Consider the following 21189-nt stretch of genomic DNA (forward strand, 5'->3'; position numbering starts at 1 on the left):
AATGTTTCTTTAGACAAGAAAGGAGTTATTTCAAGGGTTTAATGAGGCCATAATCCATATTTGTGCTCTTCACACCTGGATGCAATAGATACGCAACTCCTGCACTAGCCCAAAATGACATACACTGGGGTGACCTCCTGCAGCCCCACACTGTGAGCATGGATTTCACCTCCTTGCACCTCTTCTACCTTGCAACTTCTGGAGTCAGACTAACTTCCCTGCTTTATGAAGATGCCATGGATTTCAACCTAAAAGAATACCAACCAGTCATTCATTAACACCAGACATGCAAAACAAATTTAGCTAAGCTGATTACTATAATGTAGTAGCCAAGAGCACTGTTCAAATTGACATGGGAGAAGAAACGCCTTTGATACTCTCAGTATAACGAGCTGTCTATTTTTATGAAGTCTCATGTTTCCTAATTACCTTAATACTATAAAGAATTAAGTAATAGCAATGTACCATCACTCACACCAGGCTGGGTTCACAACCTCCCATTCCACAGTGCTTACAGAGAGTGCTAATCTGATACAAGGGGTCTGGCTGCTGCAGAATCAGCATCAGCTTCTTTGGAATAAGCAGTTTCACCTCATGATAAGGAAAACCCTGAAATGCCCCAGGGCAGAATTCACAATAGAGTAAAGGATATGCTACAGGCACGCAGGCAGCTGCAAATACATCCTCCTGAGTTGTGCCTTGTCCCCCTGCCTTGCTAAAACCCTGCTCAAAGACAGCTGCGCTATGGAGGACTGTCCCCTTACCCCAGAAAGTCCCTTCCCAACCCTAGTACAGCCAAAACCAAGGATGAAGCAGTGTCTTCCCTTCAGTGCTATGAAAACAACTCTATTTTCCCAGCCATGTGTGCACCAGAAGACACACAACACAACCTCTTATTCCACACAGCGCCTCTATTCCATTCACAGACCCTCAGTATGAACCTGGCACAGCGAAAGATTGCAGCAACAGAGATGCCCTGACTTAACCTGAGAAGAAGGGAATGGAACTGTTACTGGAGAAGGTTAATTTTCCATTCACCCAGCCCTTTCCTGTAACACTCAAATTTAGGCCTGAAGGACCTGCATAGGTGATGCTGGATGTCAGGTATGACACATGCTGCAATAGCTGAGCATGTCAGTGCCGGTAGACATGAAGCGAGACCTTCTGTGCTAACCTCATGGTGTGTGCTTCACACCCCGGTATTTTTTTCTGTGTGTTTATTTATGGGCAGATTTAGAAAAAGAAAGCAAAGCATCCTAAAATGGGAACAGATGGGGTCTGCCTATTATCCCAAATCATTCTGTGACAGAATAAAAACAAGCAAGGCTCATGTGTGGCAACCTGCAGTGCAAGACACAGAGCAGACCCCGCTGACAAGCAGTATCTTGTTGCTGAAGAGATCCAGGCTGACTTCCCTTTCATGTACTTCAGTGGAGTTTCTTCTAGTTTGTAAGAGTAAGAAAAGGAATTGGCCTTTGTGTGCCACAAACACAGCTGAAACTCAAACTTTGGCTCTTGACTGTAAAGAAAACAGAAAGCTAAGTAGCTAAGGGCAGTGTTAAACTTTCCACAGCTACAAATTGCTCTTTCATGCATGATACGTACAATTACAGCACACTTAAATCCTGGATTATTAGGACAATAGGTTGTAGCGGCTTTAATCCAAGTGAGTCATTAAGCTGTGCCACTTCAGTAGGAATCTGCATACTTAAAAAGTGCCTGTGTATCATACAGTCCATCTGTGTAACACACAGTCCATACAGCCCAGCTCCAGTAATTAACTTAACTACACTTCCTCATGAACATATTGCTACCATGTGTATACATTAGCATCTTGGCAATATTTTCCTTTTGTAAAAAGATTGAAAGTATTAGTGCCAATGTGGTAAATCTGTCTACGTCTGTCTGTCTGTCTAAGCCTTATGGCTGTTCACAGGAATTGTCTCTCTCTCCCTTTCTCCCCCCGCTTGTGTTAGACTACCAACTGCTTTGGAAACTTCTTTTTCCATTTCAAATGCATTTTGTGCTTCCATATTGAGATAAAACCCCCAGGAGATGACTAGCAAGCCTCTTGCGTCTGAGGCAAGGCTAACAAAGGAGGTCTGTTACTGTTGATGAGGGTGAGCTCAGTTGGAAAGCTTACAGGGAAAAAAAGGCAGTTGCCATCCAGTGCAAACCAGGTTGTCAGACTGCACTCCACTGTAAGGCAACCATACAGGTCTGCTGGGAATCTTCAGTGGCTTATCATCCTTGTCATATAACCCAGGAAAGAGAAAAGGAATGTGTTACAGTAGATTTCGATTCACAGTTCAGGGACAGACTCCAAAACTTGAAGAAACCTTGTCAAAACCAAACTATTGCAGAGACTCTGACATAAACCCCAGGACACCTAGGAGTAACAAATAAAAAAAAAACAACAAACCAATCTGAGGCAGGAAAATCTATTCAGCTTGTTCCTCTGATCTCTGCAAGAACATCTATACTGCACAATGGATGAAGACCTCTAAATGCCAGTAACCAACCTGAAGTCCACACATCCCAGCACACTACACAGTACAGGGTAAATTGACCATCTCAGCCCAGTCCCACCCTGCAGTGCAGCCGGCTTAACTACCTCCAGCATATTACTCACGTGTTTCTGGGAGTAAATACAGCAAGAGCCAATTTGGGCATCCAAAATACAGAGAGGCTCTATTTGTTACATACTATTTCTTATGTACAGAAAGATCGGTATCAGAGCTTTTGTAAAGCCTGTAGATGATCTGTTTCAGTATCTAGTGTCCTGCAACCCAGACAGTCCTCTAGCAAATGTGCTTACTCTGCTGGATGGTCTAGAGACAGCAAAGCTAACCCGAACTGTCTCAGTCATAGGTGAAAATCCTAAATAGAGGACCTGTACCTCCAGACTGCAGCCACAAAGGCAAGATGCAGCTGCCTGGAGTCTGCTTCATCTCAGGAAGCCTGGCAGAGGGATGTGGAAGCCAGATGCAGCAATGTAGTCTGGACTCAGCAGCCCAGGTTTTACTGGGGTTGTAACATCACTATCCAATAATCTGATTTAAAAAAAAAAATTACTGATCCAAAATTTTTTGCCATAGAACTGCCAGAAAGCTTATAAAAGCACAAAAAGCAGCAGCAATCATGCTGTTTAGTCATATAGCTGTAAAGGATCATAAAAAAAAAAATCTAAACAATGTTTGGTACATCATTGCTCCCAAGCTGCAACTATACACTCCAAGTTTTACCACCAGGAAATAAATGGGAAAAATGCATAGGGAAAATCCAAATAGACCCCTGATTCAAGTTTTAGAAAGTCATGCCAGAATTATGATTTGATATTACCTTCTAATCAGTGCTTTGAGAATTCTCTTCCTCATTCCTTACAGTATCTCTACATGGAAAGATATACCTCAGGAAAAATATTTTAATAAATGAAATGCTAAATAAAATCAAGCTTGTAACCTGAGGCAGTAATCTCAGATTTTTACATGTTGACTAGGATTACTAGTAGGTAGCAGATTAAAATTCTTTTTTTATTATTTTGTGGACACCCCAAAATAGGATAAAAAAACCAACATAGAAGAGAGTTTACACAGAATGAAAATAACATGCTTCCTCCACTAACAAAATAAATGTAATGTGTCTACATATGTATTTTTTTTAATTCTATCTTGATAGTGAGCCATATCCACTTAAATGCCTCCTGGGAACTGCAGAACCTCAGGATGAATCCTCCTGACAAGAGAGCCCAGTCCATCTCCACCTCCCACCTTGTACAGTAATCATGGGACTCCTACAGAGTCACAGCTGGTAAACATTCTTTGTGTTATATCACAGGAGATATAAACCAGCTAAGGAAAAGATCTGGGGAAGGAATAGGAAAATTAGATGCAAAAAGCCAGACTCCTGTGTGGGACCATGGAAGCTGAGCGGATGCAAATGCACAGTGAACTGACATGACACAACCTGATGGGCCTAACTATAGCAAAATATCTTAATTCTCTCTTACACTCAAGATGAAATAGATTTTTTTTTTTTTTGACATGGGAAAAATCCAAATTTGTTCTGCTTTCAATCTTACTGTATTCCTGCTGAAAAGTGTTTTGGTTTTGCTTTGATTTGATGTTTCAGGAGAAAAGATAAAAACACAAAACCACTTAGACTTAGCAGAGTTTAAGTCAGTAACACAGAATAAGGAAGAAATTAAAAGAGGTACAGTTGGCACCACTGGTTTTTAAGACTATTACTAAGGACTGAACACTGCTTGCATGCCTGCCTTGGCAGTCACCATGTAAGAACTGAGAAAACAGGGCACTGCATGCAGTACCTCTGAACCTCCACTTTCTCAGGAAAAAAAAAAAAAAGCAGATTCTCTCCTTAATAAAACAGTATGGACTGCTGGAGGGATCAGTCAGCTTTGCTCCTGTGCACAGCATCAGGTCATGGGTAGTCTGTGTCCCTTGCACACTGGGCTTGGAGAGGAGTATCCCAAACATAACTTCATTATTCCCATGCTCATCCCTAGGTAGTCAAAGAGGCTGAGACATGGAGAGGATGTGACAGCACTTGACTCCCAAGCACACATACACAGTAAAGGTGACAATAAGATGAAGCCATTACTGAGCTCAAGTCACAATAGCACTTTTTGTATTCCAGGACTTGAGGCATTTCACTGAAAAACCAAAAAGTTGGAAAGGAGAAGCTTTGTTGTCAGGCTGGAGAACAGAAGCCAGGTGTGGGCATCTGCTCTGTGGCTTGGCCATCCTACCTTGATAGGATAGGCATCAGATTGTGATAGCCTGTAACTGAATTCAGAGCCTTTTGCCTCTTTTCGTTTGGATATTTTCATACCCCTTGACTAATTAGTCACATTAGCAAGTTTACTGAAATATCGGGGCGGGGCGGGAGTTGCATGAAAAAGCACTTTGGAATTTAGATTTCCTGTAGAAACAAGCCCGTTTTTTACTTTAGGGTTGACATTTGCTCTGGAAAGCAGACTTGAAAAACAAAACCTCTTACTGAGCTCACAAGTCTGCAGTTTACAGTTGTGTACATTTTATTTCGGTTACTCCCTTGAACTCTGACTTGTTCTGCTGTGAGCAGTGAGGTCGCGCACTTTTCAAATCTTGATTCTCCTGAAGAGAGGTAACCCTGACTGCACTCACAAGAGACAGGATATATATCAGTCACTTTCAAACACAAGTATTTTGTATCTTTTAAGTGTGCTACCAACAGTTTCTGGGGTCATCAGCAGCCTTCACTCCTTAATCAATAGTACAATACCCAGCACCTTGAAGTATGTGCCTGCATTTCCAGAAAGCAGTAAGTAGTTCATCAGTCATTCTGCACTTCAGGTTTGTAAGCAAAGCTGAGGTAACAACACTAAGACCTCAATCTGAATACATTCTTAAGTAGATTACTGAAATTCACTTTAATCATTGCGCAGTGGTTTCTAAAATGAAATTAATTTATTGTTTAAAAATCACTTGGCATAAAAAAATTAATATAAGAGGGTTTCTTTAATTTTTGTGAGTATCGTAGTGAACATAAGGCTGCAGCTCATAAAATAATCTGGAGTTCTTTTGTAAACCAGCATGGCTTCATTCTCTGCAGTTTTAACAAACACGGGGCATATGGGTTTAGAAGCAACACAGATCTGCTCAAAGTCTGTTTTCACACAGGCCCATTCATTAGCCATACCTTAAGATTACAATAGCCCTTTTTCTCTACGCACTCCAGGCCAAAATCACCACAAAAAATTGCAAAACGATGATGGAAGACAGCACAAGCCACTGCTGACCTCTCCAGGGGTTTGTTTCCATCTTACAACCCTAATTTATGTTATTTTGTGGCTTTCAGGTACAGCATGTTTATACATTTATCTTATCACTCCACTGGTCACAATACTCATCACTGCTGTTAATTCACTAACTCTATGTCACATGTTGGGCCTCAAACATTTGAAAGACTGCAACACAGAGGCCACTTGAATATCTGCACCACCACTCTCCACTGAGCCAGTACATGGGTGTAATTACACTCTCCATGTTTCTGGAGGTGAGACAAAACTTTTGCACCACTTACTGTTTTTGACAATGACCACGTAGTCCAGAAGACAGAGATAGAAAACTACGCTGGAAAAAATAAGGAGGCATGTTGCAAACATGCAAACAACTCTGGGATCCTGGCATAAAAAGAAATAAACAGTGAAGAATGAAAGGGACATGGTTAGACAAAGTCAACATCTTGGGAAGCATTTGGTAAAGCAAGAGACAGATTTCAGCATAGTAAACATGCTATAAAGTTCTCCACAGGAAGAGCAGACATACCACCCTGGATTACTGCAATGTCTAAGCCATTTCTCCTTTCTGATGATTTTCTTAGAAAAATCTTGTTTTTCTGCCTATTTGTTTACAGAGAGACATATAAGTGGCTGTCTCTTTTGGAATGATAATTTGAAGTCAAATGCTGTAGCATGGCCTAGGCACACTCTCTCTTATGATGAATACACTTCCCACTTGAAAGAAAACAAAGCAAAAAAGCATCTGGATGCTTTTGTGTTGTAGTTTTAAGATACTTTTTTTTTATTTGTTTTGAGAATAGTTAAGCTCTATCATTCACTGTTCCAAATGCCAAATTACAGAAGATCTTCATAACAACTGAGTTCTCTAACTGAGAGTTAGAGAAAAAGGAAGGTTAAATGCATAGAAACCTTTCTTTGTCAGAGTTTTGCAAAAGTTCCAAAATAAAGTGACAGGCATGTGATATACCAAAGCTGTATTTTTTTGCTCCATGTTGATGGCACAGCAGCAAGTGCTGGCTTTGTTGCCTCCTGCTCTGGCTTCCTCACCCAACAGCATCTGAGTTTCTCATCCCCTCAGCCCTCATGGACATGGCATATCTGGAAAGTGCATACACAGCAGACCAAAGAAGTGACATTTCTGCAGATATTAAAGAAGAAGAAAGGCATCTGTACCCCATCCTAGCAGCTGCAGAGAGCCTGTGACAGCTGTACTAGAGTGGCTCCATTGTGCAAAGGGCAATATTGGCATTCACGGATTTGGACAAAAGTGAGGTGTTTCTCAGGAGTGGTGGTTTTAAACTGAACCCTCTGTCCAGCTTTTTGACTCACAACAAATACATGACCTGGGTACACAACAGGCTTCTAAATATTTGAAGAGTCAGTGGGAAGCAACTATGAAAACTGACTTTACAACCAAAGGAGAAAGATACCCCCTCACAAACCTCCCTGAAAGAAATTAAACAAAGAAATTCTTTGCTTTGGATCAGTACTGGAACAGGCTCCCCAAAAAAGTGGTCATGGCACCAAGCCTGCCAGAATTCAAGCAGCATTTGGACAACAGTCTCAGGCACATGGAGTGATTCTTGGGGTTGTCCTGTGCTGAGCCAGGAGCTGGACTCGATGATCCTCGTGGGTCCCCTCCAACTCATGATATTCTATGACCCTGGATGGAGGCTCATGTCTACATTTCGTCTCAGTACTTCAGTACTGTAACAGTCCATACAGACTCAGAGCAGTCAGGGAAGATAACAACATCTTTCATGTTTTCCTGACAGCCCCTTTCACTTCAAAATCAATAGTTTTAGAATGGTTCTGAACCCATTCAAACCTCACAGGCAGAAGCGAGGTAGTTTCTTACAAAGAGATAATTACAGTGCTGAGGTAGATGGAATTTCACAAATTCTACATCTATGCAAAGTATCTGCAGGCTGCATGAATGTGCCAAAACTCTCATCTGTCTTCTGAGAAATCAAAGGGCTTGCTTAACAAGAAAAATACTATCCCTGAAGTTTAGTTTTATAGGAGTTACATCATCCACTGAGGTATTGCAGCACTAGAGAAAACAGTGAAAGGGGAGAGGGGAAAAAAAAAGAGGCCCTTTCTCTGTCTCAGCATAGTTGCTTTGCCACTTGAATTTAAGGAGTAATATCACAGAGCTAAAACAAACCGTGCTTTACATCACCACAGAAACTATTGTTGCAGTCACTGCATGTGAATAGGTCCCATCTTAACACTGACACCAAGCACTGAGAGGAGCTTCCTCCAAGTGAGTTTGAAAATAGTTGATGAAGTTAGTTTCTGACCAAATAACCTACTCTTTGTTTGCTCATTCTCTGACTGGTGTTTCATTATTCATTCATATACAGACACAAATATAGTCACATGTGTTGACTCAGACATAAAAATCCCAATTGACACAAGTTTTTACATTTAAAGTTTGCTAAAATGCTCTTACCAAGAAGTGCAAATGTGTGCTGATTATAAATATTCACTGAATGGACTAAAAGTAATAAATTTGATATGTCTACCAAGGGCTGTATATTTCCCGCCAATTTTATTATTTCTGGAAGGCTTTATAAGGCATTTATGAAGATATGCTTACAGGCAGGATTAAATCTCCCTGTTTGCACAACTATAATGCAAAATATGCAAATACTGTGGTAAATTAGAGCAGTCATTGGCTTCTCTCTTCCAAGGAAACTTGATTGTGAAGGGTTTTTTCCCTTCTCCTGCTTAGCTTATTAAACTAAAAAAATTCCCACTTTATCCCATAATTGCCATACCCTAAAGCCATCTTATCTCACTTAACATCTTCCAGAGAAGTTATTGTGTATTTTGTAGGGGAAAAATTATTTAGGACTTGTCCTACTCTGAAGTGACAGGCATGCACTGTGAGCAAGCCAGGGCTGGTACTGAGACAGTAAGAAATAAAACAACTTCCATTTAGACATTTGACACAGATCCTGATCACCAGAAAGAGCATTTACTGTACTAAATTGAAATCCATGAATAATTCACCAGTTACAGCTGATGACAAATACAGAAGTGGCAGAATATTTGATGATCAATAATTATTTCTGTGATTTTAGGACGTGTGGCACCTTATAACTGAACAATTTAATTAAGCACTAGATGTGATTGTTTAATTGCACATGCTGTATCAATCCTCTTTTCCTTCTGAATTTTGTGCAGGTGCTAAAAATGGTTCGTCACTTCTCGAACAAATGCATTTCTCACCATGAATTACAAAACTGGTTCCCTAATAAGGTTTCCAAATATCCAATTTTGTGCTACATTCCCGCTCTCACTGAACTGCTAATAGCCTTCAAATAATAAGTTTATTGGAAACCAGAGCTCTAGGTTCGCTGCCATGGCATTTGATTCTCATCTATTATCGAGGTTTATAATAAAGTAACAGTGCTAAGACTGAATCTGATTTTGCTTTGACCTAATGTCCAGCACCATGGTACTCCAACAACAGATAAAATTTCCAGCAGTCAGAGCCACAACACATGCCCGAGCTGTCAGTCTTGAAAAAGTTCTTCAAAAATGAAGCAGATCCATGTATTTATGTAAAGAGCTTTCTATGGGAACAGTTTCTTCTGAAAACATCTCCTTTAAAAATGTGATATCATTAGGTGTTGTACTGAACAAAATCACACAAAGTGCCCATCAAATTTCTTCCCTGACTGTTGTCCTAGGTCTGCTGGTTTTGTGCCATCAGCTTGGGATGCAGAAATCCAGTTTGTTTTCTTCAAACATGATAAACAAAAGGGATTCATTCAGCTTTGTGTTAGAGCAACAACCTTCTCCACTGTGCGTTCCAACAGCTTTTGGATTTTAAATATTCCCTAGGATGAGGATACTGGTGTTTATCCTGATATACTGTGGGATGATTTCTGATCTCTCACTTTGAAGTCTTTTTCTTCCTAGTTGCACCAGTTTTGGGATTTTTTGTCCATTGCTCCAAGTTGCAGAAAACCTTCCCACAGCAAGAGGTTTTTCCTCCTGCTGAAAACACTGACATCTCCATACACAGGTATGTGCTTCTCCACACCATCTTCACACCTGATCAGACATCAGTAGACTGGATCTTTAAATCTTCTCTCCTAAAGCGAGTAACCCTGAATCTGTAGTTGTACTCTTTTTGAATCCATTTTATCCACACCATTTTCAGAAGGAAGCACCAAAAGTGCAGTTTCCTGTGACTCTACATCCCTGGTCAAAACCAGCTGAATTTAAAAACAAAATAAAACAAAACAAAAAGAGAGGGAAAAAATAAAATTAAAAAAAAATAAAATAAAAAAAGCCCAAACTTCACCAGGCTTCCATTTAAGTCCATGGTGCACAACTCCCAATTCCATCTTTATGATTCAGTGTTTTCGAACATACCTATAACCCTGGATTTACATGGACCTTTTCTCAAAGAAATTTTTCATAAATAACTTGTCACTCACTGCCATCTCCTTCCATGACTAGGTTAGTTTGTAATAATTTTCAGTCAAAAACTAGCATTAGCTTGTGACAAAGTCTCCCTGGAAACTTCTCAGCCAGATCCAGAGTGTTTACTGAAACAGACAGAAATAAAAGGTCAGTTCACTCTTGTATGTGCATCTAATTCCATCACATCTCTGTGCATGGTAGGTGAGGTGCTGGGGCAGCATAAGACCTTTCTAGCTTACTATGTACTCTAATTGGCCTTGGAGTTAACCACAGACAAAATTTTTACAGGACTGAGACACCCTTTTATTAATCAAATGAGACAGTTATAAAATACATCTTAAAGTGAATAATGTCATCTCTAAGCTGCAAAGAAACACTAGAAATCATGGAAACCTTTTAACACTAAACACTAGAAAAGATATTCCAGTCTGGTCTCGGCTTCCAGGATTACAGCAGCACTACATTTTATTTTCTATTTGTCATGAGAGTTCATGTAAATTATGCCGTGTGTGATGGTGAAACCAAGTTGATGTATTGTAAACCATTATTTCTGTCCTGGTAGAAATCATTTCTTATGGCTACAGTGACACATCCTATCCCCACTGCAAAAAAAACTGTGGTGATGCCTGACACTAGATATCCTGATGCTGAAGCAACAGACTGAAGATACCAAAAAAAAAAAAGCATTCAGAGAGTTTTTTCTATGTCTATTCCCAACTGATATTCAAACTCATATCATTTTTATGAGATTTCAGAGGGTTTTTTTGGTTAATTTTGCCTCAGCCATCCTCACAGCCCTTCTTTGTCTATTTTCCTAAAGTGTTCTGCCTCTGCAACCTTCACTGACAAGGCTGTTCTCCAAAGTACAGGTTATTACAGAGCAGTCATACAACTAAAATTATAAATGCAAACATTTGCCCCAAGAGCCTCCTGTACAGAAGTCTGGGAACAGCCCCAGTCTGAAGGGCAAGGACTACAGAGCCATGTGGTGAATATCATTTTGTACAGCCCAGAGTGGGTAGGCTATGCCAATTAGTAGTAGTAGGGGTGTTTCATCCAATTTGCTCCCAAGGTAAATCCTGCCTGCAGTCAGCATTATGTTCATACAGTCTCAGCAGACATTTGATCTGCCTAATCAAAAGAATCCATTTTCTGCTACCCAAAGAAGGAATAATGCAGTACACTCCAGGAAAAAAAAAAAAAAGCAACAGTTTTAAGCAAACATACTGTCAAATCATACTTGAATAATTATGGTTCCTGTGGCACTTGCTCATGAAAAACAGAGAAGTTCAATCAGTTAACATGTAAGTCCTTATAGATAGGGGGAAAAAAAGGAGTTGGCAACCCTGAATTTTGAATAATTTTGTTAGATTGTTCAGTCTGTGGTTACAGAACATAAGAATATAGTTAGGAATATCTTTTCAGAATTTTCAGTGAGCCAATTTTATGTTTAACTGCTAGAGATCACTTGAATTTATCTGGACATCACTATTTTATCTGGTTTAATGCCTCTGCTCTCTGGTTCATGTGTTTCAAGATGACATTTGGAATAGTCTTCAGTGTTCTGCAAGATTGGGTTTAAATCAAGGCTTGTGACATGTGTATGTATTTTTTAGATATGACTCTGTTACCCCCATACAGGTAGGTTTCATTAGAAATGGGTGACACAGCAGAGAAGTCAAGTCAGCAATTGGTGAATCCTGCAATTAATAACCAAATCCATACTCAGTTTCAAAATAACAACACAAGAAAGTAACTATTAAAACTGCTCAGCTAACACCCGAGAAACAGCCTATCATTCTGTATGATGCTTCAGAGATATTGCTCCACATGCTTGTATTGTGCCGCCAAATATTACTGTAAATCTTTCTTGGCAGACCTTCCAAAGAGTATGGCATGTACTACATGACCAGACAGATAAATATCATCTCACAAACCTTAAGCAAAGCCACAAGAACACTCCCCTTCAGACTGAGTTTTATAAAAAACGAGAATTAAAAATCCCTGTGGTATTTTCCCTTCAGTTGATGCCCATTTTTTTCGTGTAGCAGTATGTACCAAGCAGCTAAACTCATAACTTCCATACCTGGAAAGCTGATACTTCCATACCTGGAAGTTGATACTTCCATACCTGGAAAAGTCAAAGACAGTCCTGCAAGCACAGTAAAAAACAAGTCCTGGTCCCCCCATCAGCACAAGGCAGAGAATCTCTCCAACATATCAGCAATTACCAGGGAATTAGTAATATTTTTGCACACTTGGGTTATTATATTTAGCAAGTAGTTCCATACTTTAAAACAACACATTAATGTTTGCATCTTGAGCCATTTCCTTAAAAATGCTACTGTAGTGACACTTCTTCAGCTGAAGGCATTTGCCCTCAATGTACTAGCAGAAACTTCTTTTGCTTGAGTCACAGTTCAAGTTCCAGCAATTGCCAGGATAAGATGTGATCTCATTGGGAAAGTGGCCTGGCTGCCACCTGACAGGTTGAGCAAAGATGCTACAGCACAGCTAACAAAAAGGTTTAAAAAAACCGCACAATTTCTAACCAAACCTCATCAACAGTTCCTGCAACGAGGCCATGAAACTTCTACATCTAGAAGTCCTTTCCTCTGCTGCATTTCAAAGTTGTTAACACTTGTCAAAGAGAAAAAGGGAGTAGAAGTCCTTCCTGATGGAATATCTCAGGAAAACTTGGGACTCACTATATTTGTGAGTCAGGAAAAATATGGGACTCATTATATTTGACTCTGTAGAAGAGAACACACAATTTTTTAACACTGAACTGCTTGTAGTCTGGGCCTATCCAAACCACCTTTCTAGCCCCACACTCCAAGCGTGTTTTGGCTGCTCCGCAGAATAAAAATGCTGTTATTCAATCAAATCCCACTTTAAGGCATACCCATTCTTGAACACATATAATTAATCCTATGGACCAATTTGATTCTTTCAATCTGTTTGAACCCTAACTCATCTGCCTCTTTCTTTCTTTGTGTATAGTTCGTGCTTTTGTGTTGCCTTCCTTAGTATTATAATAATAGACTATCAGCATTTAACTAATCTATTATTTCTCTTTTATAACTAGATTGTAGCTGTGGTTTTCCACTTAGGATGATACATACTTCTTACATTCTGGAATTACTGCCACTTATTTAGCATGTCCATGTGAAACAACACTTCCCATGTTTACTCATGCAAAGTTCTCTATAACTAATCCTATTGACAATAGCACACAAGGCTTCCTTCAGCAGCACAGTAAAGATAACCAGGGGTAAGGCACATAGCCCTTCACTGAGCTTTTCTGGATCACAGGAAGCAGGGTTCTCCTCTCAGAAGCACCCACGAAGAGTGAAGTAGTTTTACCCGCAATCCTCACCTGAATTGGCCTTAGTGCCAAATGATTAAGGAGTTACTTAAGAACATAATGGTGACATGCCCTATGAGCTATGAAGGCAGCAAAGTCCTGCCCTTCTGCTCCTCCCTGTCATAGCTGTGACCTGCTAGAACTTCTGGTCAATCTGGCCCCAAAACCAGCATTGCCCAGCCTTGTTTGGGTATTACATCTGCTCTAGGGACATTAATGATTTGAACTATAAATATTGCTTCCATAAATATCCAGTGTATTATGCTATATGTTTACATGAAGTGCTAAGATACCTTGGAAAAAACAAAAGGTAAATTAAAGTTACCTTTCCCACACACACAGCTTCTGTATAATAGGAAAACCTTTTTCTATGTGACTTGGAGATTGCTTTTTGTCTCTACTGAAGAATTCACAAGCATCCCTTGAATGCTCACTGTAGTTATATTGGCCTTGAAAAACTCACATTACTGAGGTCAGTGTGTCCAATTCTGCTACAAAGTGTGGAAGTGCACTTTGTACACCAAGGATGGATGTGATGGGTTGCTAACACATCCAGTTTAAGTGGAGGAGATGAGAAGCAGAGCTCAGCGTTCATCTAACGTAGACAGATAATCTTCTGAGGCCACCCATTCAGTCCTCACTATTTGTTCTAATTTTGGTTGCTCAGCACCATGCAAGAGGAGACTCAACTGTCTTCCTCCCTTCAATACATAGTTAAATGTGACACATTTTAGAAGTTTTATTTTGCTTTTAATTGGAAACTCCAGAATTGCTACTTATCAAATAAGTTGTTCAAAATTCCAGGTTTCAGCCAACACAAAGATATTATGAATAACATACGCTCTCTATTTCTCTTGGATTTTTATGGCATCCATTAAGGGACGTCACCTAAATACTGACTGTAGAACTGAGATGATCAGCTGCAGCTCTCCACACTGCTGTGAGAGCACACCAAAAAAGGGGGAGAGAGTTCTGCTTTCCCATGGGGGACCTGAGAGCCACTCTGTCTCAGAAAAAGGAAACAGCCTCCTGGTCTATAGGGAATAAATCTATTACAGCAGTCTGCTTCCATCTTCAAGACAAGAGTCTGGAGAAAACATTCACATTAAGCATGTTTTAAAAAAACACACCCCTGATAATAAACACAAAGCTTCACATTCCAAGGTTTAACCTGTCAATTGACAGAAGCTAGGAATTTGTACTGTGGGATTTCTCATGTATTTTCAATCCATTTGGTACTGCCCAGTATATTGGTCTAAATGGGCAATTAATCTAATCCAGTACAGCAATATGGTTCTTTCCCTCTAAACATAGACCAATATAGAATTATAAAAAGTGTTAGAAGCATTTGAATTTGATGTAACTGTATTTGAAGGTCACTGAAGAGCACACACTATTCCCTCCCTCTCCATTCCACAAAACAGTGTGCTTTGTTTTCCCATAATTAATTTCTGTTCCATAACTAAGCTTTTGCACAGCTTATCACTCAGAAAAGAATCAAATACTCAAGTCTGTGGGGTTTAAATTGGTCTTTTCAATAGTTAGAACTATTGAAATAGGACAGTAAAATATCCTGATTTCAAGAGCAAGACACATAATTCAGAGTTCAAGTAGTAAAGCAATTCATCTTCAACAGAACAGCACACAGTACCTCTGAAAACAAAGCTCTAAATTCTGACAATCATCCTAAAATATTTAACACTGAATCTCTTCCGAGACTTGTGTTAGAACTCAATAGAAAAGACCCATCATCTGCTCACAAAATAAATGCAAATCCTTGCAAGGCTGGATAACCATAATATGGCTCCAGGCATATCTTTGGTTCTTTCTTACTATCAGCTCCTATGAGAATCCCCATATTCCCTGATGCTTGGGGAAAGCTCTTTAAATGACTGCTTTTTCCAGTCTCTTCCAACACACACATTTTTAAGCATCACCTCATTTTCCTCTCACATTTAACACTTCCATTAATGACTAAGAGCAAGAGTTCACATTTCAGTGCATTAATCCAATCAACTCACAGCTTGTGATTTTCACGTTGTTTTATAGTTTATAAAAACTAAACAACAAGCTAAATAAATAAATGAAACACTGTAACCTGCCAAGGTAAAGTCAGAAAGAATTATTTACAGTCTATTCTTGAAAGGGAGCAGCTCATTTATGACTAAGCTTACACCAGTGCTACCAACAGCAGACCCTCTGTGCTTTGGTGCTACATTCACACTGAACACATCACCAAGCTGGCAGCACTTTTGATTCCCCAATTTACAGTACACGTATTTGTATGACAAATTAACCTTCGGTTTGAAGCATGTTATCATCTCCAAATGACCAAAATGAGGAAATCTGAATTTAGCTTCCTTCTCTCACTGACACCATACATCAGTCTTTCCGTGTGCCCTTAATTTCTTACTCATATTTTTGGAATCACCTTTAGGACATGTGCTTCCTTATAAAAGGTACAGCGACCAGCACAATGGCTTCAGATGAACAGTGACCTCCAAGTAGGAGTTCAAAATGAAGCTTCAGAACAAAACACTGGAGAGGTAAAAGGCATTTCTCAGCCCAAAGTCAAAACCACATTATTTTTATCAATTATGCTAATTCACATCAGGAAAAAGGTTAGCTTTTTTTCGTCTTTCCTTCACTAGAAATGTTTTCTTAGCCTCTGTGTTGATTTCCATGAACTCTTTCTCACCTCCTGTTTTGTCACCTTTCTTAAAACAGTCTCGAAAGGGATATTCCACACTTTCTGCTATATCACATCTTAGCACAGTACATCCTTCCTCAGCTGATCACTTAGAAGACATTCCAGCTGTGCCTAAGAAAAATATATCAGTCTTGGACTTTTCAGATGGAGTTCTTGAGAAATTAGATTTGCAAATACTTTTTCAATTGTGATTAAACAGGCAATAAATCTAACACTAACCTGTAGAGCACTGCTACAGAAATGAAACTTAAATCAGACTTTTTGGTTTCCTTTATTTGCATAAAAATATTACTTCTTGACTTGTAAGACTTTGTATATGTTTGTGAGAGAGTCACCTCTGCAATAATAAAGCAGCATGTCCAGTCAATCACACGTTACTGCTGTAAATCAAATAAAAAAGGGTTTCATGCTCATAATGGGAAAAAATACACCAAATGCAGAGGTCAGAACCCAACAGAAGAGGAAAAAAATTGAGAAGAGAGAGAGGAATCACTCAAAGGAGCATGTGCAGTTATAAAACATCTATTGCTTTTCTGTGATAATCAAGTCATTTACATGGACCATTATTACTAAGAAAAACAATCTTGAAACTCTGAAGAGATGAAAGGTAGAATCTTTCTCCGAAAAGTCCAGAAATACATTTTTTGTTATGTATTATCCACTATGAGTTCAGTTTAATGTTTTCCAGCCATTCATGCGTAAGAAAGTCATGTGGCTCTTGATACCCATGAATCCCATTTAAGTGAATATTTGGCAGTTGGGGAAGTTTGGGCATCATTAGTTTATGCAATGAAAACTAAAAAACCTTAGAGGTAAAAGAGGCCAAACCTCCACGTATGTATATGGAGACAGTGTATGGAAAAAGGTAACTACAGATAGTCCTTCTCATGGAACCTTGTTCCTACATGCTAGGAACCAGTATTCTAGAAATTGCTACTCATAAAACCCTCAGAAGAATCAAGATAACTTTACTGGCAAACATGTTTGTCTGCAAAGGGCTGCCCTGGACAAAGCCAGGGTTGGAAGTGTGTTATCAGATTGCCTTTTTTTTTAAAACTGTCTTACAATTATTTATTGCCACGCCTGCTGATGATGTCTGGAGTAAAGCTGTGTCTCAAATGGTGTCCTTTCATCAACTGTCTCCTGACAAATCAATATATGGTGTGAGGGATGTGGGTAGCATCTTTCAAGAGAAACAAATTGCCATTGTCACTTATAACATGCAATTAGTCATGCAAAAATGAAATGCTCTGGAAATGCAGTCTGCTTTATAAATGCTCCACTGCGAAGAGTGGATGGTGCTTCAAAATGCTGGTGGAGCAATAAGTTCTGGTTTGTCAACATAATATTCCCATATGTAATTAGAAAATTGCATGCAAGCTGACCACTTTGCTTTGTTCTATTAAGGAAATAAACCACTAGCATTAAAAATACCATGACAAAACATCGAGTTTCAACTATGAAATGAAGAATAATTCCAGTCACTAAGTTACTTTCACTGCTTGTCTTTGGCATATTTCATCTTTATTCTTTAAACAAAAATCAAACAATTTCCCAAACCTTGGAGAAACAAATAAATAAAAAGTAATTAAAAAAAAAAAGAAAAAAAAGAAGAAGGATCAATTATTCAAATATCTTACTGTGTTTATACAGTAAACAAAAAGAATCAGTTTATTGCATCTAAAACATTCGAGATGAGGTCTAGGAAAAACTTCCTGCCACTAAAGCTTGTGACACACTAGGATAAGGCTGCCAAGAGAGGTCATATAACCTCCCATACCGTCCTTACACGTGCCTGAAGATTTTTGACAGCTCCAGAGGAGACCTGTGCCACTGCAGAACATTGGATTCAGCTACTTCTCAAAGTACTTTTCAGCCTGACATAACTATTATTCTCTGTTCATACGCACCCTGGCTCTGTAAGGACATTACTAGGCTGACAGGGCTTGGCATAAGTGTAGGGTGCTGTCAAAATACTAATATGTGCAGAACCAGAGCTTTTCTTTAACACTCTGTGGTTTTTCATTATTAAGACATGGATGAGGTCTCCATGCACTTCAGTTTCCTGAGGTCATTATAGCATCTTTTTGATTAACTGATCGGTGCTGCTCAGGTTTTCTTGCAAATAAAGACCTCCCTGAGTAACATGAAATGCAGTTTTCATTCCTGGTGAATGCAGCTGCACAAGAAAAGGAGCTTAAAACAAATTATTTATTTTACTAAAACAAGGGAAAATGAGTTACACCTATGTTAACTGTCATTTAAATAAATTACAGGAAATGGTATGGAATGAGGAAAAAACAAAACAAAACAAAGCAGTAACAACAACCCAGACACCATGCAATCTACCTTCAAAAGATAGTGAATACTAAATATCATGTTGGTTACTACTTTGTCATCCTCTCTCAGAAATCAAAAATCTTTCCACAGTTAACATCACCCCATCAGAAGATACACAAAAACATAGAAAAATTGTGCTTGGAACAGAAGTGTTTATATTTTAGCCATATTTTAGGCTTCTCCCCCCAAACTGATGTGAGTATCCAGTTTGCCTGTTATTTTATTTTTAACTACAGTCATAAACTAAGCTGATGCCCTCAGGGAGATCTCTATAGCTGGCCCACCTAATACTATTCCTGGTCAGTATAGCATGACTGTTCCCTTCAATACATACTCCCTAGTTTGCTCCATTACCCAAGAAATCACATTTTTCCACTAGCCTGAGATAAAAATCAGGTAGCAGTCGTGAGATCTGATGGAAAAATATACTTTATGTAACCAGTCTTTCATGCTCAAGAAATAAAAGATGTCACTTCTCTATTGTGTATTAAAAATGTAAAAGGCCAGCACAAGAAAATCAAAGCATTTCCAGGGGACACTGAAATGGTAAAACTTTTAAGAATTTCAGAATCTTCAGGGTGAACACTGAGAGCATAACCTTCCCATCTGAAACAGAAGCATTTTCAGTTTGAAATTTCAAAGTGTTTGTTGCTTTTCTTTTTCCCCTTCTCTTACCAATGTCTGCCAACTAGTGTTTGTAGGCAACAGGGCCATCAGGGAAGCTATCACTTGAGTAACCAATCATTTATCTCTCATTGATGCTGAAAGACTTTGGTACTGAATCTGTCACACAACTGTAGTGTGACATACTCTCTTGTGTGACAAAACTCTTGGGTTTTTTCCCCTCTACTGACAATTCATATGAGCAGGATTTCACCTAACTAGAAATCCTACAAGTCTAATCATGCAAAAGGAGCAAGGCAAGCTTGACAGGCATTAGAAAGAAAACATAATTTCTTGGAAAATGTTACAATCATGTTAGTTTTGATAGAGTAAGCCGTAACATCCATGAAACTTCTGGGTTTTTAAAGTCTAAACACAGGAGGGATACACCTAAACTCAATTTCAGACTACCCAGGACCCTGCATTATAGGGTGGTCTTTCTTCCCTCTCACTGCAGCACATGGTATTTCTTTCACTTAATTGCATATGTTAAACCATCTCTCATGGTTGCTGTTTGCTGTACATTCACACATAGGATTGCTAATACTCTTAGACCAAAATCAGGCTGCTTGTGCCACAGGCCTGCACATATAAAAATAAGCAGGAGCAGACACTATATTATTTCCTTAAGCATATGAGATAAAAGCAGAAAGACTGGACAAAGGTTTATCTCTACAAAAGCAGACACTCACACAGATTCTTTTGCCAATATGGACAAAGGCTCAGGACATTTCCAAGGGAAAAACACTAAAATCTTTCCTCAAAATGTGGCGTAGTATGCCCTGCTCCTCTCTTGGGATAAAAAACAATTTCTGTTTGACATTTAAATTCAGTGGGTTTTGTTGCTCCTCTAATTTTAGAAACTACAAACATATTTATCTTCATCTGATGTCTTTTCTTCCTCTAATACTGAGAGATTTCTCCTCCTCTCTCCCCAGCTCTTAATTATGTCTAATTTTTGATGAGCATGTCCTTCCTATCTGGTCTGCTTCCTTGTTTTAGTTTGTTGCATCAAATTTTAGCAAATTCACTCCTCTCCTTGACAGAGCCACATTTCATCTCTTCTGTCTCACTAAAGACTAAAAAAAAAAAATCCCACAATAAACAATCAAGATTTATTTTGCTTTTTCAAATTAAACAAATGTCAGCTGTTTCTTCATTCTCCATCTTCACCTCTGTCCCAGCTCCCCAGGGAACCAGCTGCCCACATACCTACACTCCACTGTCAGTATATTTGGAAAACCATTGACCTCAGGTTAGAATGTACTGCACAGCTCTCCATGCTCAGTATTCATATTTACTCTCAATTATCTTTAAATCAGATTTGTTTATACAGCCAGCTGTATGTTGAAAGCTGCCCAGTTGTTGCTTGCATCCAGCCTAGAGCCCTTTTCTCACAAAGGTTTCTGCTACCCCTTTGCTCACACAGTTATTCAGTGCTACTGGGATGAATGTCAGCTGCAATCCCTCTGACCACCATCCCACTCTTGCGCTGTCAGCTGATGAATTCTAATCAAAATATCTCAGGGCATTTTACAGTCTCTCAAAGTCACTTTCATGTTGCTTCATCTAGTGCTCTCTCTTAACAAGTATTTCAGATTGGGTGATGGTTCTAGAAGGTTTTACTCAAATACAAGTAGTACCCATTTTCCAGCCTTATTAAATCATAAAGCATTTGATTCATTTCCAAGGATTAGGTCCAAAATATCCTCTGGCTATATTGACCATTCAACAAATTGCATTATGAAAACAACACTGCACTAGAGTTGCTCTAAAAGCCTGCTTTCCTTGGATTTTGCATGGTTATTATTCCAATCAATATTGAAGTGATTCAAATCCCTCATGGATCAATCTCCAAGGTTT

Source organism: Myiozetetes cayanensis, unplaced genomic scaffold (assembly GCF_022539395.1).
Source record: "Myiozetetes cayanensis isolate MyiCay16 unplaced genomic scaffold, myiCay2020 scf6-25, whole genome shotgun sequence".
Classification (NCBI taxonomy): Eukaryota; Metazoa; Chordata; class Aves; order Passeriformes; family Tyrannidae; genus Myiozetetes; species Myiozetetes cayanensis.